Raw genomic sequence first — 14,777 nt, forward strand, 5'->3', positions numbered from 1 at the left:
TTTTATTGCCCCACATCACACTCTATAATAAATAACAATTATAGAAAAAACTACAGATGAATAATAAAATTATCCCATGAAAAATTAAAATTCATAACTTTCCTGTCTCTCTTCTTCTCTCTGATTCTCTCTCAAAAGTAAAAATAAATAATAAAAACGATGCCAAAGATGCGGCTCCGTGGACAAAGAGCAGAGTGCAGGGAGCAGCCTGGGAGCCATTTAACCCCCAAGGAAAGCGCGGGACTCTGGTGGGGACGCCATGGAGGGCACCACTGCCTGAGGGAACCATAAGTTCCATGACATTCAGACTTTGAATGAAGAAAGGAGGCTATGAAACGAAGGTTTAAACTAGAAAAACGGGACCTCACAGTTCATAGTATGACTTTCGATTCCAGTTCCCCATCCGCAGAAGATGACGCTTGGAGGAAAAAGGGGACGTCCCTGAGGCGGCTGCTGTTGACACTGGGAATGTGCACGGGAACATAAAGGATGCAGAAGGAACGCGGCATGGCATGCGATGGAGCGTGGGAGGGTGGGGCCCGATGAAGCCAGGTATGCGCAATGACTCTATAGCGGTGTTTCCCAACGTGGGGCCCAAGGGGGGCAATTTGAAAATGGACTCGACACGACTTTAACTCTTTCGCCCTGGGCCATTTAAATGCAATGCTAGATATTGGTGTCAAATTTAACAAAAAATGCAATTCTTAAATAATTGCGGTAAATAATTATTAAGTATAATTTTGTTTGACGAGACCAAAATATCAACTGGGTGATTGGCGTCATCAAGTAAACTTTGTCCTGAGTTCACCGCGGAGCATACTGTCTGCCGTGGGGAACCCCGGACGTTTTAAAAACTCGCTAAACAACGCAGTTATTCTCACCTAATTGGCCCATCGCAACTTCTGTAGTGTTTCACATCATTCAGTTGGTGTTAATTTGAAATAAGTGTCAGTCAAAACTGTTGTAAAAGCTCGTTGATTTAATAAATATACATATATATATTGTATATAATTGGTAATTATTTTATTTTTATCAATATTAAACTCTTTATTAAGTACTTCTTGCATCAGGGCTAGAAAGCAATAATATTTTATAAATATTATTGGGGCTATAATAGTGCATGCACGACAATTTTAATTTTAGAAGCATAACTTTCCAGAAAATTTTGTCAAGTGGAAAAAATATAAATACCTTTTGATTTGCGGAGGTAGTGTAGTAAATGTGTTATATACATTTAAATAAATATGAATTTTTAGTATACGTTTACTCTGTGTCACATTGAATATATTTTAACACTTATTTTAATATTAGTTCTTAATTGATCTTATTTTTATTATAGCCCATAGTAAAATGAGTGGTGCAAGGAAGAAAAAAACTCGTCAATATTCGGAGGAATATTTAAAATTTGGGTTCATACCCGCTGTTCACAATGAGCGGATTCCTTTTTGTCTTTTATGCCAGAAATGCTTGACCAACGAATCAATGAAACGAGATCGTCTTGAGGCGCATTTGAAGGTGAAACATAGTGCTCATATTAATTCAGATTTGAGTTACTTTAAAACTTTAAAGAAAATTTTTGAAAAAAGAACATTAAAGTCTCTATTTACTGCTCATACTCAACTAATACTCGTATTCTTGAGGCTAGTTATCAAATTTCTTTATTCATCGCTAAAACTGGAGAAAATCACACTATAGGAGAGAATTTAATAAAACCGTCAATATCAGCATTTCTTAAAAACGGTTATTGAAAAAGATGACAAAGATGTAAAAGCTATGCCACTCAGTAACAATTCTGTTAGCAGAAGAATAGACGAAATGAGTGAGGATATTGAAAAACAACTTATTGAAAGCTAAAAACAAGAAAATTCTCCTTGCAAATGGATGAATCAACTTTGAGAGACAGTGAGGCAGTATTGATAACTTATGTAAGATATATTGATAAAGGACATTTTGCTGAAGAAGTGTTGTTCTGTAAAAGATTAGAAAGCACCACTACCTCCAAAGGTATATATAATCAGCTAAAAAACTACTTAGATGTCAATGATATACCAATGAAAAATATAACATCTTGTGCTGCAGATGGTGCTCCCAATAGGATGGGCAAGAAAAATGGCTGCTTAAAATTGATGAAAGATGCGAATCCAGAAATGATTCTTGTGCATTGTGTTATTCATAGGGAAAACTTGGTAGCTAAAAACATCTCGCCTGTTCTGAATGAAGTATTACATACAGTAATAAAGTGTGTTAATGCTATTAAAGCTAGTGCCAAATGTGAGCGTCTTTTCAAGCTATTTTGTGAAGAACAAAATGAAGACCATGTGAGACTTTTACTTCATATTGAAGTAAGATGGCTATCTAAAGGAAACTGTTTGAAACGATTTATGGCACTGTTTGATACTCTTAGTGATTTTTTAAGCGACAAACCTGATATAAAGTATCTGTTAACAATAGATGGTAAAGCATTTGTGAGTTATTTAGCCGATATCTTTGAAAAACTAAATATATTAAATAAGCAACTTCAAGGAGCAAATAAAACTCTTGTCAATGCAAAAGCAAAGATATTTGGTTTCATTACCAATATTGAGTTATGTCAGAAACATATTAACAACAAAAACTTTCAACAGTTTCATTGGCTCCAAAAATGTGAAGTAACTGATACCGCTTTACTTGTTATTTTCAATCATTTGAATATTCTATTGGCTGATTTAAAAGAAAGATTTTCTGATTTAAAACAAATTGATTTCCCAACACGGATGATGCAGCCAATGTTAGTGGATTTGTCTGACATATCAAATATGCAGTATCAAGAAGAACTCGCAGAATTACAAAATGATGACTCAGTTAAAGCTTTATTTAATATCAAAGGAGCGATGGCATGGCTTTGTGAGGAAACAGAAATCAAATACCCAAATTCAACCAAATGTGCAAGAAAACTACTGCTACCGTTTCCATCTTCATTTTTAGCTGAATGTGGATTTAGTGCTGTAAATGATTTACTGGTAAAAAAAAGAAATCGGCTGGATATAACACAACGTGGAGACTTGAGACTAAAGCTAACCAAATTGGAACCTAATATAAAATCTCTGTGCAGCAAGCATCAAGCACAAGGATCACACTAAATTAAAATAATAAATTAATATGGAAAAATCTGTATTAAAATTATTTGTAACTTAAATTTCTGTTTCTCATTGTTTTGAAATTTTACTTACTGTGTTTTGTTAACAATTTCATAGTGATTTCTTCCTAGAACCTATCATTTATGTTTATTAAGTGAATAAATCAATTTTTTTATGTTAAAAATTATGTATGTTACATAGGGGGAGACATAAAAATTTTATAAAGGTTAAGGTGGGGCATGGCACAAAAAAGGTTGGGAAACACTGTTATAAAGGGAAACTAAACCAAGGTAGAAGTTGGTGAGATAGATCACAGAGTGTACTTGTGCTTCACTCCCAGAGGTTGTTTTCTAGGATTAGGAATACTATGTCTTTTACAGTTGTATGGGCACCAATTAAGCATTAGAATGAGGGCCCTGGTACATCAGTTGGTTAGGGCATCATCTGATATGCCAAGGTTGGGGGTTCCATCACTGTTCAGGGCATGTATAAGAATCCACCAGCGAATACTATCTTTCTCTATTTGTGTTTCTCTCTCTCTAAAATGAATCAAAATTCTTTAAAAAAATATTAATTGATCAGTTCCACACTTGAAATCAATTACCCTCAAATACCTTTGTGATAAACCTGTTCACATCATACTGCTGAGGAGTATTACTAAGAAGCTAATAAAATTCTTCTGCCAGGGGAATGGGGAAACTGAAACAGATAACTAAACTGACCAAGTAATTTACAGCCAAATACACAAGGTCATCTTCCTGCATATAACATCTAGGCCTCAGCTGCATCTGAGCTCCAGCCAAAAAAGGCAGCAAAACACAGTGGGTATGCCAGGACCAGATGCATTGTCTAATAACACCCTGGCACTGACTAATCAGGAGAGACAAGGACTCAGATAATACTAACCAAGAAAAGTTGATGAATATTCTATTGAGATCTTCTCCTAACTCAGTCTTTAAAAACTCTCAAAACAAAAGGCTGAGAGCATGCTCTTTCTTCTACTAGGACACTCCTTTCCCCCCACAGGCTTGCTTCTTCGAACCCAGTGGTAGTCAACCTGGTCCCTACCACTCACTAGTGGGCATTCCGGCTTTCATGGTGGGCAGTAGCAGAGCAACCAAAGTATAAATAAAAAATTAGATTTAACAATAGTAAGTTGTTTTATAAAGATTTATTCTGCCAAATTTAGCGATAATCTGATATAAAATACTTGGTTACTAATTATTATTATACGCTTTAACTTGATGTAACTCTGCTTTATAAATTTTATAAAGTTACTTCCCTACTTTATAAATTACCATTACTGTAGAACCGGTGGGTGATTGGAAAATTTTACTACTATTAGAGATACAAAAGTGGGCGGTAGGTATAAAAAGGTTGACTACCCCTGTAAACTATAAGGGTTCCCAAGGGACTTGCAGCCAGAAGAGCAATGGGCAGCGGCAGCTCGTCCACAGCTAATTGCCCAAACCTCTCTCCAAGGTCCCCTTTTTGCTACTGTTCCAGTGCAGGATCATTTCTTTCCCGTAAATTTTGCAGAGAGCCAAGGCAGCCTGGCCTAGGCTCTTGCCTGTATCTTCTATTCTAGGCTGGAGAGAAAACAGCTCTGATAGGCTTGGTCGCTTGCACTTTGTATTAACGTGTGAGTACATGGCAGAGCCACATGTGCATAGACTATGTAAGGCTACAGGTGCTTGGACTTAGGGCAGTGTTTGAGGGATAGCGGATTGCTTGCCCGCAACTCTGAGGGAATTTTTTGGTGTTTGTTTGCCCGCTGCCATGAGAACCGCTTTTTTCCTTCGTGTTTGCCACCACTGCAAGAATGTACTAATTGAAATAGCCCAATGCTTTATGGATCTGCAGTTCCACTACTGTCTGCTTGGTACCAATGTGAACCTACCTGGCCTCAGTCACCAAAGGTCACTGGCTTGAAGCCCAAGGTCACTGGCTAGATTAAGGGGTCCTTCGTTCTGCTGGAACCTCCACTCAAGACACACATGAGAAAGCAATCAATGAACATCTTAGGTGCTGCAATGAAGAATAATGCTTATCTCTTTCCTTTTTTTTCTTTTTACAGAGACAGAGAGTGGCTCAGAGAGAGAGGGATAGACAGGGACAGACAGACAGGAATGAAGAGAGATGAGAAGCATCAATTATTAGTTTTTCATTGTGTGTTGCAACACCTTAGTAGTTCATTGATTGCTTTCTCATACGTGCCTTGACTACAGGCCTTCAGAAGACCGAGTAACTCCTTGCTGGAGCCAGAGACCTTCGGTACAAGCTGGTGGGCTTTTTGCTCAAACCAGATGAGCCCGTGCTCAAGCTGGCAACCTCGAGGTCTCGAACCTGGTTCCCCTGCATCCCAGTCCGTCGCTCTACCCACTGCGCAACTGCCTGGTCAGGCTGTCTTTCCCTTCTTGTCTATCTGTCCCTTCCTGTCTCTCTCTCTGTTTCTGTCTCAAAAAAAAAATCACATGGACTCATGTTGTAAATCTCTTCCTACACTAATTCAAGGCCAGAACTGACCTGAAGGGCTACATCCCCTATCTGATAACAATTTACTAGGTCAATATATCTCAGTATAACATAATATTTAATTTATTATGTGTCCTTTTGTTCATTTTCCCCCCTTACCAATTCCTGGAAATATTGCAATACCAGGAAAGAGCATGGAGGTGATGGATTAAGCTTTTTTCTCATTAATTTCAAAAAAGCATTTACTATATTGTCCTTTAATAGACGACTTATCAGATATTAAACTAATAGGAAGAGATACCACACTTAATCTTAGCCAAAAACTGATTATATATGTTCCTTTGGAGTAATTAGAAAGTTTATCTTCATTTTTAAATTTTAGTATTTTAATGTAGAAGACTGAGCCAGAAAGATTTGCATTGGATTCGGGCAGATGGTAGAACTGTGGAGCCAGAAAGATTTGGGTCATTCTTACTTAATAAAGTCTCGCAAAGGGGGATGAACAGATAGGCACAGGATAAATTCTCAGGGCAGAAGGTAAACAAACAGCAACATGGCCCCTCACACTGGTGGACAAGGAATACTCAAAACCGCCCTGATGGACAGTACCCATAGCCTTACGTAGGCTACACACACGAGGCTCCACAGTGTACTCACGCACTAATCAAGAACAGGGTAAGTGAGAAAGGCTAACACTGCTGTTTTCCTACGAGTATTATTTAGCTCTATTTTTGTTTTCTCTTTAAAATTTTTTAAACATTAATTTTAAAGTTATAGAAAGAGAGAGAGAAAAACCATTGATTTGCTGTTCTACTTATTTATGCATTCACTGGTTGATTCTTCTGTGTGTCCTGACTGGGCATCAGAGCCACAACGTAGGTGTATGGTGGCCATGTTCGAACTAACTGAGTTATCTAGACAGGGCTTTTTGCTTTCTATTACTTTTTCATTTTCTATTTTTTGATTTATTAATATGAGAAAGAGTGATGGTCTGTTTCTGATCAAGAATGAACCGGCTACTTCCATGCTTTGGGAAAATACTGTAACTTACTGAACTATTTGGCCAGGGCTCTTTTTTACCCCTGAATATTCTTTCTGTTGTCGATAACACCATTTGTAAAATTAATAGTCTAAGGAAAATAAAAGAAATACTATTCACCTATAAAGAATTAATTTAGTAATATATCTAAAGGCATTTTGTAGGGAAATATACTCCCTGTAACATGAGCCCTGAAGAAAGTAAACTAAATGCTAAAATATCCAATAACTTTATTTCTACTCTCAGTGACTTTTATGGAAGTACTTGTTAGTTAACATATACTATTGTTGTAAGGTATCAAAAGTTACAGAATTAATATTAATATTTTAGGAAGCTTAAAGAACATTTTATTAATTTGGGCTAGGTGCAGAGATTTTTGTAGATAGGATTTCTATACTTGTGCAATTATCATAAAACCAGTAGGGTTGATAACATTGTATTGCATTGTATTGTAAATGCAGAGAAGGTGATTTGGATTCTCTAACCTTCCCCTACACCAGTAAGGAAATAGGTGAATAGTTAGCCAAGTGCAGGAAGAGAAAGAGTAAATTAAACCTTTTGTTATATTAGTGGGCCATTTATAGGCATTTTACCCCATGGAAACTACCTCTCCCCTCCTGAAAGCATGTAGTTAATGTATATACCTCTGCACAAAAGAATAGCAAATGAACACTAGAAAATATAAAAATGTCTTTTAATATGTAAAGTGACTTTTTTTTACCATTGTGTTACCTGGTTTCAATGTGTATAAGTCTTTTATAAATCCTATAGACAGATGTTATAAACTTGCTAATGAATTATGTCCCATTCTCACCCCTTAATCCTTTTCCCAAACCTGGTAGCTAAAGACCAAGGTTATAAGCTTATGCTGTGATGTCAGACTTTTTCTTCGCCCACATATACATATAATTAAGGGTATAGAACGACCCCCTAGAATATTATAGACACACACAATTTAGGATTGTTGCCCCATGTAAACTATATGTGGCCTGCATATTTAATAAATTTCCTCCTTTAGTAAAACTTTTAAAAACTCATCTGGACTTGGTGTCTCTACAAAAACTCACAGAATTGTGGATTGGGTGTTTTACAACACTATCAAGTACGTTTTCTCTCATCCCTACTTCTGGAAATTTTCTCTCGAAAAATGGGAGTTCAGTTTTTGTGCAGTGAGCAGAGCTCAGCAAGAGTGAGCTCAGCCCTAGGGGATCAGGGTGTAAGAGGGACAAGGGAAGGTTTGTTTCTGTTATCCTTCCCAAGAACATTTTAACTTCCAAAACTGCAATCACCATGAGTCTAAGTATTTAAATATTTAAAGTAATACAACCTCCTTCGAATATTAGAGAGCAACACTAAAAGACAAGAAGCTGGTATTAATTCTGAGGAAATCACAGGGTCCTTTTCATTGGAAATAACCTTTTAGAAAATTCTGGCTAGTTCTGACGTAAAGCAGTAGATAGTGTAAGGTCGGTGGATAATGGGGGATGGTCACGTGGGGAACTCAGACCCGCCCACTTTCGCTAGGACCATCTACAATCAAGCCCGCCAAAGGAAGCTTCCCAGGAACCACTTGGAAAGAAGCGATCATCTGCCAGCCAGTGAAATTTCACCACGTCAAAGTAGCTCCACTTCCCTACAGGGACCCTTTAAATATCTCCCATGCGGTTAAATCTGTGCAACTTCTCTGGCGTCCATCTTTCTCTCTTTGGGGCCAGGGAACCTTGCCGGGCAGGATGCGTGCTCTGTACTCAATAAAGCCTTTTGCTATTCCACACTTTGTGGATCTGGCCTGTTCTTTCTTTCTCGGCGAGGAAAAATACCTTACAGATAGTGTCAACCTAGTATGCTGAGGTCGCTGATTTGAGACCCTGGACTTGCCCAGTCAAGGTATGTACAAAAACCAATCAATCATTGAACAACAGAAAGTTAAGCAACCATGCATTGACTATACCTCTAGCTCCATGTCCCTCTCTGTTGGAAACTGAAAGCTTACAGAGTCTTTGTAATTTAGATTTGGGGGGCACAGAAGTGTGGGGAAGTGGCAGTAACCTGACAGTCTGCCCAACGCCCCACCTCACTTGTTCTGCGAAGTTGGTAAAGGCTGTTGTGCTTTGGTGCTAGACTGTTTATAGTCATCCTGCCTCTCATGTCCCTCCGAAAGACTGGAGGCAAGTTTCTTTTATCCTTTGTCTTGAGAAGTTAAGATGTTATGTATGATGGGGTTTTTCTGCATTTGGGAGAATTCTTGAGATGCCTTGGAAATGTGACTTTGCTTTATTCATCTCTTTGATTTGCTAATGGTCTTACTTTGCCTTATAAATAAAGCAGCTTGGGGAATGGAGCTTTGCCTTTGCAAGCTCTCTCTTGTGTTGTAAAGAGACCTTCTGAGCCCATCCTTTTTGTCTAAGACTATTTTCTTAATTCTGTGCTTTTTCCACTCAGGACATAGAATTAATAGACATGCTGGTTTGTGGCACCTCTACCTCCATTATCCGTGAAATCTGTATAATCTTTAAACTCCTATAGCATGTAGGTTATTGTAGTAAAGTACTAAAAAGTTGCAAAATTAATATTGATATTTTACAAGAAAAGTTCAGGCTTTCTATCCTGTCTTTCCTTTGGGAGGGGAGGCAGAAGAATGTAGAAGTTTCTGGTTTAAAAGAACAATGGGTCATTTAGTTTTAAAGGTTATCTGAGTGTAAAGCCAGTATCCACGGCCACCGTAACAGCCACCTGGCCCATGCACTTTCGCATTGGATTCGGACAGACGGTAATGAAACAACGGAGCCAAGAACTGGTAGGCCATCATCTGTAATCCTAGCTTGCACCCAGCGGGCAAGTAAAAACACACACTGGGCTCCAAAACCCACTCATTAAGTGCTCATAAAGCTACTTTTATCCGAGTTTCTTAGAATCAAAGGTTTCTAGCTCACCAGACTTATTCACCTCTATTACCCATCTCCTTCCTTCTCCCTGCACAAACTCTGCACAAACTGGCTTGTCGCTCAGCACTCCACCATCTAATCTAGGCTGTTTCTCCTGGCCTCCTCCACATGGCCTTTTTCTGCTCTCCTTTTCTGCTCTCTCCTATAATGCTAATCTCAGGAACCGAGAGAGCAAGCTCCCAGTCTGCCCCACTTTATAGTGCAGAAATCAAAACCTTTAATCAAATACATAAAATACGGAAGTCCCTAATATAAAGTCATTTATCTGAGGCATAATGGGATTGTACCACCCCATATCAAAAGGGGTGGGAAAAGCTTAGTCCTAAAACCAAGGCCCAGGCTATAAAAAATCTGCCTGCCCACAGCCCACCCTCAAGACACATTAATATTACCTGGGCGACATGCTTCTATGCAGGCAGCACCATCTTTAACTAAGTGAGCATAATATATTTCATTTGCCCAACAGTGTCTCTATGTAAACTTGCAGAATTGAGGTATAGGTAATTTACAACATTTGACGTCCAACGTGTGGCTTCGGTGTTTTGCGTCACCTGGTAGAGACACCCCAAATCGAAGGGTCTTTCCAAGGAGCTGCCCGACCCCACTTGAGTCTCGAGGAGAGGCACCACCTGAGACATTTTCAGGGCTCCCGGTTTTCCTGTGGGTCCAGACAGTTCTTCAGTAGATGCCTTCCAGTTTCCAAATTTGATAGTTTGGACAATTCGGCAGAGAAATCAAGGAGGTAGGTGAAGCAACTCTTTTGCTTTATTGAATTATAGCTTTCCTCTGAATTCTTGCTTTCACTTTTCTGTTTGAAACTCTTACTGGTAAAATGTGTTTGGGACTAGGTTGTAGGTAAGCTAGATTTGTGGCATTGCTAATTTGTAACTCCAGAGATATGTAGGTGGGGTAAATTTTTTGTTTTGCTGATTTAAAACTCTGAAAATTTGTAGGTAAAGCAAGTCTTTTGCTTTACTAATTTGTAACTTCAGAAGTGTGTAAGTGGAACAGATCTTCTGCTTTGCTGAATTGAAGCTCCGGAGGTGTAGGTAGAGCCACTCTTCTACTTTGCTATTTGGAACTAGTCTGTCTGGATCTGGGACTCTCCAAAGACCGAGATGTTGGTAAGAAGTCTGTTATTCCTGCCTTAGGATTCTCTGGGATGCATCTGGTTGTACTCTGGAAAGCAGGCTTCTGGAGATGTCCATTTCTGTTTGCAGATTCAGTCGTACTCTAGAAAGAAAATTAGTGGGAACCGAGTTGACCAGGTCCACCAGTTCTCTCTCGGGCTTTCAGAGATGTATATTTTTGTTCGCATATTTGTACATTTGTTCATGTTCTAGGAAGACAATTAAGGGGGACTGAGTTGAGACTCCGAATTTCCAGAGGCATTTAGTTGTATTATACTCTCAGAGAAAAACCTGAGTAGGGACTGAGTTGATATTGAGCTGATCGGTTCTGTCTCAGGTTTTTCAGGGACATCTTTGTATTAGTTAAGATCTCATTCTTTGCTTTCATTGTTTGTCTGAAACCCCTGAGTTTGAGTCTAAAGTCCTTTCAGGGACCTGACTTGCATGCACCTAAAAGGCTACTAGGAGGAAGCCTTCCCTTATCTATGAAGCTCCGTCTTTGTCAAAAAAATATTTGTTATAATTTCATCTAAATCACACTCATTTAAATTTGTTAATTTATGATTTGTATACAGCTAGTGCTCGTCTTCCGACCATGATTGGTTCTGACAGACTGGTCATAACATGATTTGGTCGTAAGTTGAGTAAGCTTTATGTACAGAACTGTGAAAATATGTTATAAAAATCTGTAAGTCATATTTTATCATAATTTTCTTTCATTGTTATATATCACAATTTTCTTTGTTCATTTTATGCCATTTGTATCATCTCTACACCATTTTGTTTCTTATTTTTACATTTGTCAGGTTTAATTTAAACACTGCATTACCAGTACAACTGGTTTAATATTTGGAAACACAATTTCCTCTAGATAGACATCTTGGGAGGGGTTTGATGAAAAATATCCAAGACACAAAACACAAACTGCTGTACTGAGTCTGGGATAACAGTTGAAATGGTACACACAAAGATGGTAGTGCTGCCGGAAGCTGGTTTGCACTGTCATGCACCCAACTGAGCAACGCTTGCGCTGACAGACGTGAAGCAGGACTGGGTAGCATTTATGGCTGTAAAGTCGAATGGTCATAAGTTGCATAGTTCGTAAGTCGATTAATATTTTTATATAAAGTCTTGGTTTAATGTCTAAATGTGTCTCTTTTTTAGGTCTGGCATGAGGTTGTGTGTCAAAAATTGAAAGTTTGTGACTAGAAAGTAATCTTAAATGGTGATTTGTGTATATTGCAGATTTTCTTTGTTCCTTTGAGAAATTTCTTGTGGCATTTCATGGTTTGGACTCCTGTCCCCTGCTCTACTACATATCTTTTCTTGGATTCAGGACCTATGGCTTCAGGGCACCCTGTTAGACTTCTCTCCTGAAAAAATTCTCTTCTGTTGGCTTCTTCCCTTTGTCTTATGTAATAATTAATACCTCTATAATACATTGATCAATAGCTAAGTTTAACAATGAATCCGCCACACTGGCTTAAAACATATTTGATACAAAGCAGGTGCCACGTCTTCTTAGTCAAGCCAAATTTGAGTCAAAAACAGAAAAAAAGAATAACTAAAGCAATAGTAGCAGCACTCCAAGAGACAAACTCTTTTAGGATAAGGGACCCCCAAAGGAGCGAAATAGAGGAGAGAAAGGAAACAATTCAAGAAAGACTAGGACTCTGCTAGGAAAGAATCAGTGTGCCTATTGTAAGAAAGAAGGGCATTGGAAAAATAGATGTCCAATATTACAAGTAGCCAAGGGGGTGAGAGAAAAGTGGAGCCCACAAACTGAAACTGTTTCTCCAGCCTCTGGAGCTGAAGGGCTGGCAAGTAAGCAGTTTGAGTAAGAGAAAAGCAGAATGCAGGGCTGGTACGTGCTGTATGTGGAACAGCAGGGGGGAAGGCAAGGGGGCTGGAGTAACGGTAAGGTAGCTAGAAAAAGTATAGAATAAAAACTAGTTTCAGATATCCACCTACTGACCAAAAGAAATTTTGCCCATTTCGAAAAAACAGGGTAGGAATAGAAGTAAAAATTAGAACTTTGCTTTAGAAAAATCTTACAGAAAAGAAAAAGGTTTTAGAAATTAACAAAACATGCGTGTGGACCTTGCTAGTTAATTGTCAGTTTCCTTATTTAAATTGAAGCTCCAGAAATAATAGAAATATAAATAGTAGCATAAGAGATAGAATTATCAAAGACAGGCCCTCTGTGGGTTAAGGGGAGGTGGCTTGTACCCTCCACTAGTGTAAAAATTATAGAAAAGATTCCCAAACTGTCTCCCACAGGGCTAAGGCAGGTATTGGGTGCCCTCCAAGTCTCTCAGTTCCTTCATGTGGCATATTTGTTATCTAATGAGGGAGGCATGGGAGTCATGCGGGAGACCCACTACTTTACCTATAATAGTAAAATTTATAAAAAGAATTTTCAGGATATTGCAAGAAAATTGGAAACCTCACGTGGACTAAAGCAGCCCACTGTTAGGAAGGTAAATTTATAAAAATTATATTTTAATTTGTTGCATTTGTTGTAAAAAATAAAGCTAGACAGCAGCCGGGGGTGGGGAGGAAATAAGTCAGCTTAGTTCTTGAAAATTCCAGGTCCAAACACCCGCCTGCCTGCACCACCTCTCCTGTGGCAGCTGCGTCTCTAAAACAGTGGCAAAAGAAAAGGGAACAGGAGACCTGGGAAGGTTAGGTGCTACCTTGAAACCAAGCCCAGATCCTCGCTGCTGCCATCCAATGCTTGGCCAGGATAGGGTTCAGCTAGCCCTAGGGTTTCATAAAAAGGGACAAGCCCATCAGATGTCTCTTCTTTTTCCCCCTTTTCTAAGAACCCTGGTTGGCAAACTGCCACTCATAAACACCTTGTGGACCACATAAGGCCTTTTGCTCCTTTGGGTATAGCTCTCCAATAGAGTGCCATATGTGGGATCTGCCTCAGTAGGGAATATGCCTACCTCTATAATTTTAAATTTGAAATTTGGCTCTCAAAAGAAATTTCAGTTATTGTACTGTTAATAATTGGCTGTATTAACTAATAAGTTTTCTGACCACTGGGTTAGGAGTAATGACTTATTACCCCCCACTAATGTGTGAAAAAGTATTTCCCATGTTAGAAATGTATATATATATTATTTCAAAGGTCTTTTGGTAATTCCTTTTATTTGCTGTCTCATATCCCTGTAATATTAAAATCTTAGTTTTGATATTAAAAATATGATTAATAATGTCTTTATATAATGCTAAGTTTATTATCATTTTGAAACAATATTGTTCATTGCTAGGTAATATAAGAAAGGGAGTCATATCCTGGAACGCAAGCAAATCTATTTTTATCATGCTCTTTGCTTAAAAATTTCTTTTAAAATACTATATACAAGCCCTGGCCGGTTGGCTCAGCGGTAGAGCGTCGGCCTGGCGTGCGGGGGACCCGGGTTCGATTCCCGGCCAGGGCACATAGGAGAAGCGCCCATTTGCTTCTCCACCCCCACCCCCTCCTTCCTCTCTGTCTCTCTCTTCCTCTCCTGCAGCCAAGGCTCCATTGGAGTAAAGATGGCCCGGGCGCTGGGGATGGCTCCTTGGCCTCTGCCCCAGGTGCTAGAGTGGCTCTGGTCGCGGCAGAGCGACGCCCGGAGGGGCAGAGCATCGCCCCTTGTGGGCGTGCCGGGTGGATCCCGGTCGGGCGCATGCGGGAGTCTGTCTGTCTCTTCCCGTTTCCAGCTTCAGAAAAATACAAAAAAAAAAAAAATACTATATACTGACTTATTCAGCAGCAGAGAAACTCTGGAATCCTAAAGGAGACAACAAATCTGTTCCTCTTGAAAACTTTTACCCTCTTTTATTTGATCCAGCTAATAATGCTGGTTTTGTCTTTTTCCAAAAGTTTATATACACAGATATGGACGCTCGAGCCATTCAGCCGAATCTTCTAAGCATGAATTTTTTTAAAAAAATTTTTATTCATTCATTTTAAAGAGGAGAGGGAGAGACAGAGAGAGAGATGTCGGGAGCCGATCAACAACTGCTGGCTGACAAGGTCACAGCAGAAGAAGACCCACAACTGCTGGCTGACAAGGTC

General features: G+C 39.0%; 1 non-coding gene across 1 annotated transcript; it reads right to left on the reverse strand.

The window, feature by feature from the left end:
* Positions 1–5,735: 5,735 nt before the first annotated feature.
* On the reverse strand, positions 5,736–5,919 carry LOC136401770 (U2 spliceosomal RNA). The gene has a single exon (XR_010750756.1). It is a non-coding gene; the product is annotated as a U2 spliceosomal RNA (small nuclear RNA).
* Positions 5,920–14,777: the final 8,858 nt, after the last annotated feature.

The sequence above is a fragment of the Saccopteryx leptura genome, chromosome 3 (genome assembly GCF_036850995.1).
Source record: "Saccopteryx leptura isolate mSacLep1 chromosome 3, mSacLep1_pri_phased_curated, whole genome shotgun sequence".
NCBI lineage: Eukaryota > Metazoa > Chordata > Mammalia > Chiroptera > Emballonuridae > Saccopteryx > Saccopteryx leptura.